Below are 18767 nucleotides of genomic sequence, written 5' to 3' on the forward strand. Positions count from 1 at the left end.
CCTTAAGCGAAGGCATAGTGACCCAAGGGAAGAACCCAGAAAAGGCACACACTTCCGAAATCATGGGAAAGAGGAATAACACTGGAGCAATGAATGCCCACAACCCCACAACATCACAACCCAATAAAACAGAAAATCAGAGATTTCTAGAAGATCAAATCAGGAAAATAACTGTAGAAATAATAGAGGTGCTTCAAAAAGAATTCAGAGAGAGCCAAAAAGAGATAAAGGATGTAATTAATGAAGTAAAGGCCTCAATTCAAAGCACAAGCAACTGATTAGACCACATGGAGAACAGAATCTCACTCTTAGAAGATGATCATTCCAAAAATGAACGCATATTTTCTAATGTAGAAAAAATATCCGACAGCAGGAATCTGACTGAAGAAATATGGGCCCATTTTAAGAGAGCTAACCTAAGAATAATTGGAATAGAGGAGGGAAAAGAAAGTAAAACCAAAGGGATCAACAATCTCTTCAAGGAAGTAATAGCAGAAAATTTTCCAAACATAGAGCAAGAGGTTGATACACAGGTCCAGGAAACTTATAGAACTCCCTTTAGATAGGATCGGAGAAGAGGATCCCCAAGCCACATAATTGTCAAAATGACCAATGTGGAAGCCAAGCAGAGAATCTTAAAGGCAACAAAAACAAAGGGCCAAGTGACATTCAGAGGCAAACCAATTAGAAGTCATGAGAGCCAGAAGGGCTTGGAGTAACATATTCCAAACTCTGAAAGAAAACAACTTCCAGCCAAAAATTTCCTACCCAGCAAAAATTTCTATCAAATTAGATGGAGAAATAAGAAGCTTCCATGACAAACAGTAACTGAAGGAATTTATGTCTTCAAAACCAGCACTAGAGAAAATACTCAAAGAGATTAACTACAAAGAAGAAATAGGTAACTCACACCAGAACCAGAGAAACAAGATTTTCCATCCAACAGACAACTAAGATTGGTAATCTGTGAAGATTCACTATTTATGTTAGTCTTTTACGTATCTCTAAATTGTATTGTTTGCTTTGATTGTTGTTAATTTTTAAGATTTCTAGTTGGAATATTAATATACCTTCAGATATAGCATTTGGAAATATTTTATCCCATTCTCTTAGTAACTTTTAACTCTGTTTACAGGATATACAATATTTTTTTTATTTTTTAGGGAGTTTATAATACTCTTCTGTTGCCTGTGCCATTGAAATCACATCCAAGAAATCACTGCCAATTTCAATGTTGTGAGGTTTTATGACCCAGATTTTCTTCTAAAAGTTTATAGTCTTAAGATTTATATTTAGGTCTTTTATCTATTTTGAGTTAATATTTGTATATGGGATTAGGTAAGGGTCCAATTTTATTCTTTTCCATGTAAGTATTATTTTTCAATAATATTTAGTTAAAAGATTATTATTTCCACCACCAAATGTTCGTGGAAACCTTGTCAAAAATAACTTGACAATATATGGAAGAATTTAGCTCTAGGCTTTTATTTAACTCCAATGGTTTATATATCTGCCTTTAGAATAGTACTTCACTGTTTCAATTATTGTAGCTTTATATGGTTTGAAATCAGAAAATATATATCTTCTAGCTTTGTTCTTTTTCAAGATCGTTTTGGGTATCTAGAGTCCATATTCCATATTAGGATAGATTTTCTTTCTGAAAAATAAATATATAAATATATGATAGTTTCCCCTAAAAAATAGAAAATAATATTTTCTGGTAAGAAAGAAAGCTAAAAGAAATATTGAAATGTTTTCATGTAATTTTAATTTTTCAACATTATTTAGTTAAAAGTTTATTATTTCCTCCACCAAATGTTCGTGGAAACCTTGTCAAATATAACTTGACAATATATGGAAGAATTTAGCTCTAGGCTTTTATTTAGCTCCTATAGTTCATATATCTGCCTTTAGAACAGTACTACATTATTTCAATTATTGTAGCTTTATATGGTTTGAAATCAGAAAATATACATCTCCTAACTTTGTTCTTTTTCAAGATCGTTTTGGGTATCTAGAGTCCATATTCCATATTAGGATAGATTTTTTTCTGAAAAATAAATATATAAATATATGATAGTTTTACCTAAAAAATAGAAAAAAATATTCTCTGGTAAGAACAAAAGTAAAAAGAAATATTGAAATGTGATCTTTAAGTCATCAAAAGCTTGGTATCAGACAAATGAAACTGTTATGTGAGATTATCATTTTTAATTTTGGATAAATTGCTCTAATACTAGATGTCAACCACTAAGCCAAGCATGGGAAGGAGGGATGGGGAGGGAATGGGGTGGGGATCGGGTGGGGGCTGACTGGGTGGTGTGTGCATGTATGTCTACAAAACTTTTCTTTGTATCCCAGTATGATGTATGAATGCAGTGCACCAATAAAAAATAAAAATAAATAAAAATAAATAAAAATAAAATAAAAAGAATCAGGGGGTTTAGCTCAGAATTAGAATCCTCTGGATTCAATTCCCAGTAACACAAAATAAATAGGAAGACTGCATGGAGGAAGAGGCATATATCTAAAAGTATAGCTAGTATGTATATTATATAGAGAGAGCGGGTGATGCATATTTATGTTTCAATGTACTATGAATTATGTTCAAATTAATATTACCTAGGTAGCAGTAGAGATTTGTCCTTACTTTTTACACCAGCAAGTACAGTATCCATAGGACAAATACTTTGATATATAAAATTCTCCAACTAATAAAATGTTTGCAATATATTAAAATTTTTCAAAAAAGGAGTTGGTGGTGGTGTATGCTCGTAATTCCTGCGCTTGGGAGGGTAGACAGGAGGATCCCACAGGTGCAAAGCCAGCCTTGCTGGCTTAAGAGACCCTGTTCCCAAATAAAAATGTTTAAAAAAAAAATAGGTGTAGGAGTGTAGCGCGGAGGTAGAAGGGTTTCCAGGAACCCCAGTACCACCAAAAAAATTATCAAAAAGGAAAAATATGGAATAAACATAAATCACTTTAATGATAATAAGATTAAGACAAATCAAAATCTCAGCATTGACTTTCTAGCTATCTTTGAACAATTCTACATTTTGAGAACAAATGTCAACATAATTCCAAAAACATATAAAAGACAGTATGTAAGTATTATATTAAAGTTTTTTAACTTAAAAGACTTGCTGTCTCACATTTTATAGTGTCTCCATTTAGAATGTGAATTTTTGCCTGAAAGTTGCTTTGTTTTATTATTCCTACCACATGTGCTTTTAGAGACTTGTGTAGCTGAATTCTAATTTAAAGATTTTTCTTATATTTTTTAATTCCCTAGGTGAAGCTTAATTTATTTGCTATTACTACTTCAGCTTTTGAAATAAAGTAGAATTTAAGGTGCACGGATTTATTCTTACTTTGGTGCATCTTAAAGCCTACTGATATCAAATGCTATGCACAAGTTACCCACAGGTTTAATGCTTCCCACTTTTCTTTTGCTAATGAAATGTTTGCACAGCTGCTGCACTGTGTACAGAAAGATTAAAACCTGTTGTCACTTTGTTAAGAGAAACCTGAGGGAGATTTAACACATCCGGCTTGGGGATTAAGGAAACCTGGTAAAACCAAAATTGTCCATTAGTATACCTGGGGACAGAACACAGAAAGAAAAAGGCATTGACCTTTAAAATGAGCGAAATCAATTTACCCATGTACTTGTCAACTCTTCACAATTAGTGCTTATGCTGTAGCTACCTTTAGCACTCTTATAAATTCCTAATTGAAGCAAGCTTTCTGTTGATTTTTTTTTTTTATGGTACTGGGATTCCTGGAAGCCCTTCTACCTCTGGAATACACTCCCATGGGCTGCACTCCCAGACCTATTTTTTAACTTTTTTATGTGGAAACAGGGTCTCTTAAGCCAGCCAGGCTGGCTCCGAACCAGCATGATCCTCCTGTCTCCACCCCCCAAACACGGGGATTACAAGCGTGCACCACCATGCCTGGCTTTCTGTTGATTTAATGGAAGATGAAATAGCTGGGCATGGTGGAGCACAACAGTGATACCAGTACTTGGGAGTCTCAGACAGGACAGGACTGCAGATTCTAGGCCAGCATGCAGTAACTCAGCAAGATCCTGTTTTAAAATAATAACAGTAATAATAATAATAATAATAATAATAATAATAATAATAATAATAATGGATTGAGGGTGTAACTTTGAGGTAGTCTGCCCATGGATTCAATTTCCAGTGCTAAAAAGAAAAAAAAATGATAGGATAAAATAACTGAACTGAGAATTCAGTTTCCCATATGAATGACAAATGCAATTCTTGTCAGGTTTCTAGTTTGGGGGAATAAAATAAAATAAAAATAATAAGCCATCAGGGTAAACCAGATCAGTGACTTGAGGAGTTGAATTCTGAGTGTAAATAAAACAAAGTGAATGAAAACATCCCAGAGATCTGAAACTCTAGTAGGAGCAAGAACTCATGTTCAGTTCCCCTTAACTGTATGGAGCACCGAGGACAGATTTGGGGTGGAGTAGTTGTCATTCACTTGCAGGCAAGGATCGCTGCCTGTCTACAAGTGTGCACACTTTTCTAAACTACTCCAACACAGAGTTGAGGGCATGAAGAACACAACAGGCACAGCAGGCTTGGAGTATTTCACATCTTGACTCTTTGTACTTGAATGGGTCTTCTACTGAGAAAACTTAACATGCTTTAGAGAAACAGATCAGACAGCAGAGAGGCCCAGAAAATTTAAGTTTGCCCAGGGCTAGTCAGCCTGACTCTGAAAGTGGCAAGGAGGGAGAACTTGACTTCTTTGTCCTAACCACCAGGCCAAAACTCTTTCTACAAAGCATACTTCTCTTGGTACACCAGGAAAGACTTTCCTATTAAAGGCAGAGCAAAATAAAGAATTAAAGACAAACAAAGCAACACAAAACATTGGTATTAAAAATAATGCTATGTATATATAGGATGATATCACTACCAATCTCACTAATGTGTACAGAAAAGTCTAGGTAACAGGCTGAAATCCAAAGAGAAATATATTTACACACCAGATTCTGTGCATATATGTTTACATAATTTTAAACTTCAGTATGATGTATAATTGCAATGCACCAATAAAAGTACTTAAAAAGTAAATTAAAAGCCAGACCTTGGTTGTGCACACTTGTAATCCCAGCACTTAGGGGGCTGAGACAGGAGGATCACAGTTCTCAGATACCCTCAGCTACTTAGTGAGGCTCTTTGCAACTGAGTGAGACCCTATTTCAAAATAAAGAATAAAAAACAGGACTAGGAGAGTCACTCAGAGGTAGAATGTCCTTGGGTTCCATCCTCAGTACTGCAAAAAACTAAATAAAAGAAAAAGAGCCCAAAGAGTTGAGATAATACAAGTAACTTAATAATGTAAAAATAGCTACAGTTCATTTCAGCATCCAAACTTATTTGCAGGGGTACAGATGCATCTGTGTGCAAATTTTGGGATTGTTGTAGTTGTTCTAAGTGGAGGCTTACAGGTAATTATTCTCCCCTCTCCTGTCTCCTCTGATAACCTTTGGGTTGAGAAGTCAAGAGACTTTAGGCTCAGTGGGGGTCCTTCAATGAAAGCAGTGGTTAGGTTCTATCTTGAGAGTTTCTAAAAGGAAAAACCTCTGCCTCATTTCCATCAATCCCCACTAATTGATCAACACTGTCCTTCATTTCTTCCCTTGACATTACTGTTTGTCAACAGTATGCTCTAAGGTGAAGGGCAGTTGGCTTTCAGAAGTCACTGGTTAAATTAGACTGGCAGACAAGAGACAAGACAACAGATGGGTGATGCTGGAAAGTCATGCCTCTCTCTCACTCCTCCTTCCCACCTGCTGCCAGATCCTGCTGCTTTTTCTCTGCACAGTCTGGTTGGTAGCTCTGCCCCCCTCTCTCTGTCATAATCCTTCTCCAGCAGCTCAGCAGGCTACTACCATATTCTCTTCGCAGCTCTTCTTAGTCTTATCCCAGTCCATAGAGTTAATCTTCAGACCCATACTAAAATCACATTTTACATCTTGATCACCTCACTCTGCTGTGAGGTGGCTTGCAACACAAAATAAAATTTGTTATGTGGTATTTGATATGAATAAATGATTATAAATGTTCCTCCAGACACTGGAGCTAGACTAGTAGGTTTGAAACCTGTCTAAGGCAAGCTCCTGGCTATGTGATCATGAGCTATACTTTAGTTTATTCATATGTAAAATAAAATAACAGCCAATCATATTTACCTCATAGGATTATTATAAGAATTAAATAGGTGAATATGTGTAAAATACCTAGAATAGTGCCTGATTTTATATAAAATATCTAGGACAGTGCCTGAGACATTTTACATAAAGTAAAATTAAAACTTATATATCATGAATATTGTTAATAAATATTTTGGCTTTTCATACATATATATATATATACATGATAAAATTATTGTGCAATAGGAAAACTAAATTCATCTAAAATTATCACAAATGTTGCTATTTTAAATTATTTACTAGTAGGGCAAAACGTTATTTTATAAGGTCATTCAAGCACCACTAATATATTTTGAAATCAGCCACTAGCTCCAAAGAAATGCATTATAGATGACACATACTACTCTTTCCTAAAGCCTCGCTCCTGAATTTCTCTTATTCTATTGCCCTTGAAAACTCCTTTCTTGTCATAATATCACACATTCAGATTCCATTGGCATGCTGTTAGCTATGTCCAGTCCTACAGATGGAAAAAATGGCTTCCTAGATTGTAGTGTTACATGATATCATGCATCCAGATTAGAAGTGTGGAGCATGCTCTCCATGGTACATGGTGAGCTGCATATGTGAAGACCTCCTCCCTGAACTGTGACATACTTGAGGGAAGAGAATAGTTTCATTAATCTTGGTTTCTTTGATGCCTATGGAACTAAGTAAGTAGAGATAGTAATACTCATAAAATGACTTCTTAAATGACTTGTTTCATTGCTTTCTTATTTGGTGCTGGGTAAGTATAATTTGGAAAGTAGGATAATGGACTCTTATATAACTCTTTAAAAATCCAGTGACAAAACTGACACTTTTATGATTGATCCTACTTTTCTCACTTAGAAATATAAAAACGGATCTATTGGCCATTTGTAACTCTTCTTTTGTAAAGTGTCTATTAAGTTCAGTCGCCCATTTCATTATTGGGTATTTGTTTTGCAAGTGTAGAGTCATTTGCGCTCTTTGTATATTCTGGATATTAGCCCTCTATCAAGTGGCTTGTAAATATAAGTGTAAATATAAGTATAAATATAAGTGCTTGTAAATATAAGTGGCTTGTAAATACAAGTGGCTTGTAAATATCTTTTACCATTCTGTAAGCTTTCTTTTTATGTTCTTGATGGTTTCTCTTGATGTGAAGAAACCTTTTAGTTTAATGCAGTCCCACTTGTTTATTCTTACTTTAATTTCCTACACTTTGTAAATCTTGTTGAGAAAGTTACTGCCTGTGCCTATATATTGGAGTGCTTAGCCTATGCCCTCCTCTAATAACTTCACAGTCTATGGTCTAATTTCTAAGTCTTTGATCCATCTTGAGTTGATTCCTGTGCATGGTGAGAGGTAAGGATTTAGTACAATTTTTCTACAAATGGATATAGCCAGTTCTTCCAGCACCATTTGTTGAAAAAGCTGTCTTTTCCTCAGTGTGTGAGTTTGGCCCCTTTGTCAAAGATCAATTGACTATAGGTTTGTGGGTTTGTTTCTATATCTTCTATTCTGTTGCACTGGTCTGATGCCCATTGTTGTGCCAATACCATTCTCTTTTTACTAATATTGCTCTGTAGTATAATTTGATATCATGGATTGTGATGCCTCCTGCATGGTTCTTATTGCTGAGAATTGCTTTGGCTATTCTGGGTCTTTTTTTTTCTATATATAAAATTCATGACTGATTTTTCTAGGTCTATGAAGAATGTCACTGATATTTTGATCATTAGCCATCAGGGAGATGCAAATCAAAAGTATGCTGAGGCCAGGCGTGGTGGTGCATGCTTGTAATCCCCACACTTGGGAGGCTGAGACAGGAGGATTGCAGGGGTTTGAAGCCAGCCTTGGCTACTTAGTGAGGTTTTCAGCAACTTAGTGAGACCCTGTTTCCAAATAAAATAGAAAAAAGGTCTGGGAGTATATCACGGACATAGAAAGCCTCTGGGTTCCACCCCCAGTACCACCCACCAAAAAAAAAAAAAATAGAATGCTGAGATTCCATCTAACCCCAGTCATAATGATAAGCATAAAGAAGTCAAACACAACAAATGCTGGAAAGGATGTCGTGAAAGAGGATCTCTTTTACACTGTTGGTGGGAGTGCAAACTAGTTCAGCCCCTATGGATATCAGTGTGGCCATTCCTTAGAAAACTGGGAATGGATCCATCATATGATCCAGTTATAGCACTCCTGGGTATCTTTCCAAAGGGATTGAAATCAGAGAACTACAGTAACATATGCATATCTATGTTCATAGTAGCACAATTCATAATAGCTAAAATATTGAACAAACTTAGGTCTCCATCAACAGATGAATGGATTGCAAAATTATAGGAAATGTACACAATGAAATTCTACTCAGCAATAAATAAGAACAAAATCATGTCATTCACAAAAAGATGGAAAGTCCTGTAGAACATTATGCTAAATGAGGTCAGCAAAACATAGAAATTAAAGGAACATATGTTTCCTCTAACATGTCCAAACTAGGAAGTATTGGGTATATGAGAAGAACTCCAGATAATGGGAGGAATCCTCAGCATCGAAGAGTATAAGAGGAAAAGCTGAGGTTGATTAATGGAGGAGCTACATTTGAATATGTGTAAAAGTATGATTGTAACATGGTCAGCCTGGACACTCATTTTGGGGAGGGGAGAAAAAGGAAGGCAGGTTGGGAGGGCACCAAGCATTTTCTTGAAATTGTATGCTATTTTCAATATAATCCACATACAAATAAAAATATTAAAATATAAAAATGGTGATGCTAGTAGTTTTTTAAGTATGATTGCCATTATTCACTCTGTGTCTTTCATTAACATTGCCATGGCAGTCATATTTTAAGACCTCCATGTCTTTGGATGTTACTATCAAGACAAATTTCTATAAGCTCCAGATGTAGAAATTGCTAATGTTCACCAATATTTGTGTTCTATTCCTGTTAGAGTCCCAGAAAGACTGTGCATTTTTTCCTGTTTAGGTGCATCCATTGGGATGACATTAGAAAATAGGATGTGAGAGTTCAACACATACCCATTGAATGAGTGAAGCTTAGGCCGGGCGTGGTGGCGCACGCTTGTAATCCCCGCGCTTGGGAGGCAGAGACAGGAGGATCGCACAGGTTCGAAGCCAGCCGTGCTGGCGTTAGAGACCCTGTTTCAAAAATATAAAATAGGTCTGGGAGTGTAGCCCGGAGGAAGAAGGGCTTCCAGGAACCCCAGTACCAACAAAAAATAAAAAATAAATAAATAAATAAAATAAAAGGAATGAGTGAAGCCTCCAAGGACCAAGAAGGAAAAGGTGAGGCTGAAGATAAAAGGAGTCCAGTTCACTGAATCAATAAATATAGCCAAGTCTACACTGTTGACCAACATGGGGCTATGATCAGAGCATGTTTTAAACTGCATTGAGTTAAACCACTGAGAGCTTAATGTTGTTTGTTAAAGAAATGAGTAACACAGCTGGTACCTCAGGATGTATCTGTCATATTATAGTCTCCAAGCAAATGCCAAATGAATGAGCAGCTAATTAATCAGTGTTGGCTGAATAAAGAACAAAATTCATCTGAAAAATCTGAGTTCCTTTTGGCTACAGTAAACCAGCTAGGGAACAAGGTGACCCAAATCAGACATGAACTAAACCAGAGTAAACACTCAGAGGTTTGTTTTGAATTGGAAGATCCCCTTGCCTCAGGATGCCCCCTTCTTTTAACCTCTATTCTGTCCCATGTATCCAGAACATTTTGACTTCTCTAGATTTTAAAATCTAGATTTTCTGATTTGCCATTAATCACTGTCACCCATAGCCATATAAACTCCAATATGTTTGTAATTGGGACATTATAAGAAAATTAAGTTTTAAGTTTTGTTGTTTGCTTGTAATAAAGCCAATTTGACAATTTCAGTGAATCAGCATTTAGGTGTAATCATATGGATTTTATTTATCTTCTTAGTTTCTGAGACTCATATCTAAAGATTTATAGCACAGTGTTACCCTTAGCAATGTACTGTAGGAGCATGGTCTTAGAGTATACAGAATATTTCTACTGGATATCTACACTATATTATGTGAGTTCATCAAATTACCACAATTTTCCATCTCAAAAGCATTTCAGCATTGCCATATTCCTATTATGATGTATTTAAGAGATATGGTAGAAGGGCCCTAGCTCTCCAGTAGCATTACGTCTAAAGCTATTTTATTCCTAGAACTCCCAGGAGCCATTATGCCTTTAATAAGAGGGATGTACATATCTTACTTTTATCTTTTAAAGATTCCTCCTGGCTGTTGTATAAGAATGGATCCAAACTGGTAAGACTTTAAACCAAGACTCACACCAGCGGGTTAAGGCTTAGACCACTGTTTAAAAATGATGAGATGTCAAAAGAAGTCAGTTTTGCTGGGAGTGGTGGCACATGCTTGTAATCCCCACTCTTGGGAGGCAGAGACAGGAGGACCATGCAAGTTCAAAGCCAGCCTTGCTGGCTTAAGAGATCCTATTTCCAAATAAAATACAAAATAGGTCTGGCAGTGTAACCCAGAGGTAGAAGGGTTCCATCCCCAGTACCACCAATCAAAATAAAAAAAAAAGAAGTCTGTATCTGGGTGGACAAGGAGAAAAGGATAAATTAAAAATCATAAGCATGGCCAAGCATGGTGGTGCATCCTTGTAATCCCAGCATTTGGGAGGCTGAGACCTGAGGATTATGGTTCTCAGACAGCCTCAGCTAATTAGTGAGGTCCTCTGCAACTTAGTGAGACCCTGTTTCAAAAAACAAATAGTGCAGGGGGTGTAGCTCGGAGGTCAAATGCCCCTGGATTCCATCCCCAGACCCACACACACAAAAATCACAAGCATGTTCAAGATAGAGGCATACATGCATACAACATTCACTGTGCCTTCCCCCAATTCCCAAATTACTCCTTTCCCCTCCTTTCCATGCTCAGCACAATGATTAACTTTGATAAGTTTGTGCATGAATATCATGTCCACTGAGGTGTTTCCTTCTTCCCAGCTAACATCCACCTCACTTATGTTGCCTTCTTCACTCATCTAAGTTTTTTCTTCCTTTGTCTGGAGTCCCTCCTATATTCCATTTTTCTCCCTAGCTTCATCATATTAGGAAGAACACCTTACTTTTCCCATTTTTTATGATACTTGAGATGGAATCCAGGGGCATTCTATCTCTAAGCTATATCCCAAGCCCTATTTTATTCTTTTATTTTGAAAAAACATCTCACGAAGTTGCTGAGGCTTGCTACATGCCTCCTGTCCTCCTATCTCAGCCTCCTAAGTACTGGGATTACAAGCATGTACCACCACACTCAGCTCTATTTTTCACTTTTTGTAAATGACTAATCTCTCTTAGCATAATGTTCTCCAGTTCTATTTACTCTCTGCAAAAGATGTAACTTTGTTCTTCTTTATGGCTGAGTAAAATTCCATTGTTTACATATCCCAGAGTTTTGTATTTAATTGATCTTTTGATGGATATCTCATATGGTTCCATAGTTGAACAATTGTGAATTGCACAGCTATGAAAATAATTATGCACTAATTGTTCTCATAGCTTGATTTCCATCCTTTTGGGTAGATACCTAGGGGTGGAATAGCTGAGTCGATACCTATTAACCAGCTCCCCAGTTCCATCAACTCCTAGTGCCTGGCAACCAACATTCTCCTTTACCTATGAATTTGACTATTCTAGGTACTCCATATAAGTAAAATCAAACATATTTTTCTTTATACAATTGGCTATTTCAATTAGTATAATGTAATTGAGGTTCAGCTATCTGGTAGTATGTTTCAGAATTTCATTCTTTTTAAAAGCTGGATAATGTTCCATTCATTTTATGTATATAACATACTTGTTTTACATATTTGGCTGTCAATAGACACTTGAGTGTCTTTCATCTTTTGCCTTTTGTAAATAATGTTGCTATGAACATGAGTGTACAAATCTCTTAATCTCTTTTCAATTTCTTTTTTTTTCTTGGTACTTAGGTTCCTGGAAGCCCTTCTACCTCTGGGCTACACTCCCAGACCTCTTTTATACTTTTTTTTATTTTTGGAAATAAAAAAGTGAGGCTGGCTTTGAACCTGTGCAATCCTCCTGTCTCTACCTCCCAAGCGCAGGGATTACAAGCGTGCACCACCACGCCTGGCCTCAATTTCTGTTTTTAATACTTTAATACACCCAGAAGTGGAAATGCTGGATCATAGAATACTCTATGGTTTATGTGTGTGTGTGTGTGTGTGTGTGTGTGTGTGTGTGTGTGTGTATGCGTGTGTATGTGTGTGTGTATGTTTGTGTGTAAAAATGGGGATGAAACCCAGGGTCATTCTACCTCCAAACTACACTCTAGCCCTTCTTTTTATTCTTTCTTTCTTTCTTTCCTTCTTTATTTATTCATTTATTTATTTTATTTATTTATTTTGGTGGTACTGGGGTTCCTGGAAACCCTTCTACCTCCAGGCTAGACTCCCAAACCTATTTTATATTTTTATTTGGAATCAGGGTCTCTTAAGCCAGCAAGGCTGGCTTTGAACCTGCATGATCCTCCTGTCTCTGCCTCCCAGGCACGGGGATTACAAGCGTGCACCACCATGCCTGGCTTATTCTTTATTTTGAAACAGGGTCTCACTAAGTTCTGGAGGGACTCACAAGTTTCTGAGGCTGGCCATGAAACTATGATTCTTCAGTCTCAACCTCCCAAGTACTGACATTACAAGCATTCACCACCACAACCCTGCTGGAAAGCTGTTTTTAAGTTTTTTGATGAGCCATCGTGGTGTTTGTATATTAGATGACACATTTTACATTCTCTCCAACAATGCACAAGAGTTTCAAATTCTCCACATACTTATCAATACTTGTCATTTTGGGATTTGAATGTCGGTGTGCATGTATGAGCATGGCATGTTCACACGCACACAGTACTAGAGATTGAACCCAGGAGCATTGAACCTCCATGCTACACCCCCAGACCATTTTATATTTTGTTTGGAAACAAAGTCAGGCTAAGTCACTGAATCTTACTATGTTGCTGAGGCTGTCTTTGAGCCTGTGACACTCTTGTCTTATTCTTCTAAGTATTGAGATTACAGGCATGTGCCACCATGCCTGGCTGGGATTTGGATTGTTTTATAGTGGTAGTTATAATAGGTATGAAGTGCTATCTACCTGTAATTGCATTTCCTTAATCATTAGTGAAGCAATGTTTAGCATTCATTCATGTGATTATTGGCCACTGTATTATCTTCTTTAAATAAATTTTCAGTCAAGTAATTGGTGTTTTTGTTGTTGAGTGATGAGAGTTCTTTATACATTCTAGATATTAACCCCTCATCAGAGAGATTATTTGCAAATCTTTTTCCAGTTCTGTAGATGGTCCTTTTATGCTGTTGTTTCCAATGGTGACAGTTTTAAAGACTGACATGTGATTCATCTATTTTTTGCTTGTTTCCGTGTAATGCCAGGTTTTAAAATAAATAACACTGGCAAACTTTTGTGTGTTCTTAATGTACAAATGGAGAAAAAAACCAAGTAAATGGACAAAAATTTAATTTCAGGAGTTATAAAAGAAAAATAAGAGGTAATACATTTATTTAAGTCTCAATTTTTAAAAATTTAATATTTTTGTGAAAGAACTTTATAGGCCAATTAAAATTATTTGAAAAATAAATAAACAAATAAATATAGAAAGGAATTTTCATATAGAAAAATGGTGTGAGATGAGCTGCTCCACCTATGAAGTTATAATAATCAAAAGAGCATACCACAGGCCCAAGACAAGAAAAAAAATCAATGGACAAAATAAAGGTTAAAAATAAACACAACCTTATGAGCAAATTAAGTATTGAGAAAACATTCATTAAATTGTTTTAGGACAGTGTATATCTGTTATTTTCTTGGATTTTTCAAAAATTTAATTCGATATAAATACAAGATCTTATCGGGTGTGTGGTGCACGCTTATAATCCCAGCATTAATGAGGTTGAGGCCAAAGGATTGTGGTTCGTGGACAGCCTCAGCTACTTAGTGAGACCCTCCTTAACATAATGAGACACTGTTTCAAAATAAAGAATAAATAATAGGGCAAAGGTTGTAGCTCAGAGGTTGAATGCCCCTGGATTCCATCCCCAGACCTGTATAAAAACCAAAATAAATAAATAATTGCAAGATCTGGCTAGAAATTACCATCAATTTTAAATATGCTAGAAAATAAGAAAAATATTTTTACTATTTGAAGATGAAAAAACTTTCTAAAAGTGATAAAAACCCATGAGAAGAGATCAACAGATTTGAGTATATAAACAGTTACCACTTTATAATAGACACCATGAGGTCTAACAGAGTACAAGTGGCAGGCTGAGAGAAAATATATAATCCATATCATATAGATAAAGGATTAATATCCAAAATATACACAAACTTCTTACAATTCAAAGGCAAAAGCAAGCAACCCAGAAGGAAAAGATATAAGTCATATAAATATTTTATAGGAGGAGCATATGGGCAATAACTATCTAAAACTTTGTTCAATATAACATTAACTATAAAATTAGAATTAAGGCAGGCATGGTGGTACATGCTTGTATTTCAAGCATTTGTGAGGATGAGACAGGAGAATTGCGGTTTGAAGACAGCTTCAGCTATTTAGTGAGGCCCTTTCCAATGCAATGAGACCCTGTTTCAAAATAAAGAGTAAAAAAATAGGGCTGAGAGTATAGATTGGAAGTAAAATCCTCTGGGTTCCATTCTCAGTACTGCAAAAAATAGTATTTATAAGAAGTATAAAATTGTGTATCAATCTGGAAAATATTTTAAATGATAACATTAGTATTACTGTGAGTGATCACATAATCTCTCATGTTACTGAAGATAAATGGGGGATAAAATTAAATGGGAAATCTTTTAAAAGGGCAGTTTGGTAGGCTGTACATGACTTTTGAAAGCCCAGATGTTTCAAACCCATAGTTTAGTTTCTGAGTTTTTATTTATGTGAACAAAGAGGCATATAACAAGTTGGGCACCATACCATTTTGGGGAGACAAATTGAATGGCTATTACTTGGGGCATGGCTAAATAAATTTAATAGCATCCATTCTGCTGACTTAAATGACACATTTGAATACAATGATGTGTATACTGAATAGAAAGTTTCATCTCGAATATATATTATTTGTGAAAAAGAGAGTAGAAAAATAATACATAATACAAAATCCAATTTATATAAAAAGTTCTATCTGTAGAAATACACAGCTAGAGAAAAATGGTAAATTGTGCAGAGCCATTTTTTTTTCCAGGAAAGAGGGGGATTTAAAAGCATACATTCCATTTTTATCTTTTGATTGTTTAAAATCATGTTTTACTAAAACATGGTATACACACATTGCTTGCATAAAAACAAGTTACAATATCTTTAATTTTGTTCCTCATTCCTTCTCCTGAGCAAATCATGTCTTGTAAGCTTTATATCTCTTTTTTCTGTTCTCTTAAATATGCTAAGTATAATTACCCATTTAAAATAATTTATTCTATAGTTAACTTAAACCCTAGTGAATTTATTACATTTATTTGGAGAAATACAGAAAGAAAACAAAAACCTGTGTAACTGTTCAATTTCATTTGTTTCTCTGTGCTGAAAGAATCATTGGCCATGTTTTCAACAGAGTATGGTAAATGGTTTGCTGATGAGGCTAATTTATAGTCCAGTAGTCCACCCTGCTGGTTGGTAAAGAAATGCAAGTGGTGGATAATTCAACTGTTTCATTCATTTTTAAGTCACTGTACACACTAAAACTTTATAATGAGTCACAGTCAAATTAGTATTTGCTCAAAAATGAGATGTTAATGATTATGAACAACTTGACAACTTTGTATACTCAAGAAACACATCCAAGTATTATGCAATAAAGTAGTTTCCATTAGTCAGTGTATTTTGTCTTTTGTGTAACATTCAAATAGAATAAAGAACCAAATGCCCTACATATGTTATTATGCAGAAAGCCATATTTAATAAAACTTAGGCTGAAATCACAGAGTTCTTCCTTTATTTTGTTAGCATAATATCTCTCAGGAATGCGGTATAAAATGGACCTTCATTAAGACTTGAACAACTTACAATCTATGATGTGTTTTGCAATTTCCTGCTTTGTGACACTAAAATAAGCATATATTCTCTATGTACTTCATTTTCCCTAAACACAAGAACCAGAAAATAATACCTATCCTTGTTCCTTTAAAAGACTGTTAGAGAAGATTTGCCTTCAATAGTGAATGGGGCAAAGGCTTTCAAAACCAAAGCATCATACACATAGGAGGTGTGAATATTAGTTGATATTCAGAGAGTTAATGCTGTGTCAATTTGTCAACAGATAGCCAAAATAAACATTTGTGCCTATAGTTCTCTTTCAAAATCTATTTTTTTTTGCATTACAGAGCCAAGTTTCAAGAGTGAAACACAATAAATAGATTTTCAAGGCACAATCACTAGGAAGACAAAGCCCTTTAGGGAGGTATAGACTCCCTTAATATTCTGAATGGCAGGGGAAATATATGTCAGTAGAGATTAAAGATGGCAACTTAGAGTGAGAAAGCAGAAATTTAGCAGGCTGAGTTCTGCAACTCAACCACTGGAAAGACAGCTTTTTTACAAGGGAAGAAAAGCAGTTAAAAATCCATCAGCAACAGCCAGGCATGGTGGCGCATGCTTGTAATCTCAAAATCTGGGAGGCTGAGACCAGAGGATCTTGGTTCACAGGCAGCCTCAGCTACTTAGTGAGGCCCTTTGCAACTCAGTGAGATGCTATTACAAAATAAAACATTAAAAAATAGGGCTGTGGGTGTGGATCAGAGGTTGAATGCCCTTGGGTTCCATCGTTACCACCACAGAAAATAAAGGGAAAAAATTCAACAACAAAAAGAAAAGAAGTTGAAAAGTGGCAGAACCAGAGCTAGAATAAAGAGTACCTGTACTCTTAGGGTCCTGTCTGAGGAACTGATATTGGAGAACAGTGGAGTCCCATCTGGGTCGGGCTACACAGGAGGAGCTGGTGACTGCCAACACTGAAGCTTCCAGAGACCTCCAAGAAGAAACTGTGGATTTATGTGAGGTTGGCAACTACAGACTATCAGTGAAAATGGTCGGCTTTCTGCCCTACACTCAACAGGGACTTGAAAAAATCAGATAATTTAGCCACACAAATCAGTAGCAGCTAAACTCATCTCTTTAGGCAGTGATCCAAAGCAATATCCATCAATTTAAGTTAACAAAACTTTCCAGGGTGAGAAGCAGGCCATGCCCAGCCATAGTTACTTTGGTGGCAAGGAAATTGAATTGTGAGGGGCCTAACACCTGGGCAGGGCTTCTTATTACTACTGGGCAAAGCAGAAATGTGAATTAGTAAATAGCCTATAGAGGCAGATGGAGGGAACTACAGTCTGAAGTTTGAGAAGCCAATATAGGGACCTTAAGAATCACTCTGGTATGCCAACTAGTGGTTACACAGAGAAATAGCCCAGCCTATGAAGTGGTCTCTGGGGCATGTGAATTCCCAACTAGCAGGCTACAGGCCCTGAATAAAGCATCATAGTCTCTGGCCCTGCGGAGTTTGAGCCAGGGCAGCAAAGTGATCTACGTCTAATCAGACACTACTGCTTACCTACAATAAGAACTCTATCTAGTTAAAGAAGCTCTGGGGGAAAAACTAAAATGTTTGAGTATTTGAGTCAAATTGATATGGGTGATTATTTACCCCCAGCATAGCCTTTATTATTAAGAAATAGCACATAAACAGAGGACTCACACACAAAGAGGAAGAAGATGACAAGACAGCAGATACACAAACCCAAGAACTCTGAGGAAGCAATAAATTCCCACACTTCAACAACAAGGCAGATCACAAATACTGATCTACAAGAAATAAAAATCCTCAGAGTACAAAAATGAAAGAGGAAATTGAGACATAATTAGAAAGAGGCCTTGAATGAAATGAGAGTCAATAAATAATTTGAAGACAGCAAAAGAAAACTCTTCTGGAAGGTTACATGAAATGAAAAACAGAGTATCACTGTTAGAAAAGTTTGTTCAAAATCAAAAGCACACTCAACAGTTTACAAAAAACATTAAAATAAAACAACCTAACCATCCAAAAATGATTGGACAATATGAAATGTCCTAACTTAGAGATAAAAGAAGAAATAGTAGCAGAGTGCAGGACATAGTGGCACATGCTTGTAATCCCAGCATTTGGTAGGGTGAGACAGGAGGATCATGGTTTGCAGACAGCCTCAGCTACTTAGTGAGACCTTCTGTAACTCAATGTGACCCTGTTTCAAAATAAAGAATAACACATGGGCCAGAGGTATAGTAGAATGTCCCTTGGTTCCATCCCCAGAATCACAAAAAGAGAGAGAGAGCAGCACAGAACAAGGGTATCAATAATCTCTTCAGAGAATTTCAAAGAACTACCCAAACATGAAAAAAACTTGAACATCCATATACAGATGACATAGAGAACTCCATTAAGAAAAGA

Source organism: Muscardinus avellanarius (genome assembly GCF_963383645.1).
Source record: "Muscardinus avellanarius genome assembly, chromosome: X".
NCBI lineage: Eukaryota > Metazoa > Chordata > Mammalia > Rodentia > Gliridae > Muscardinus > Muscardinus avellanarius.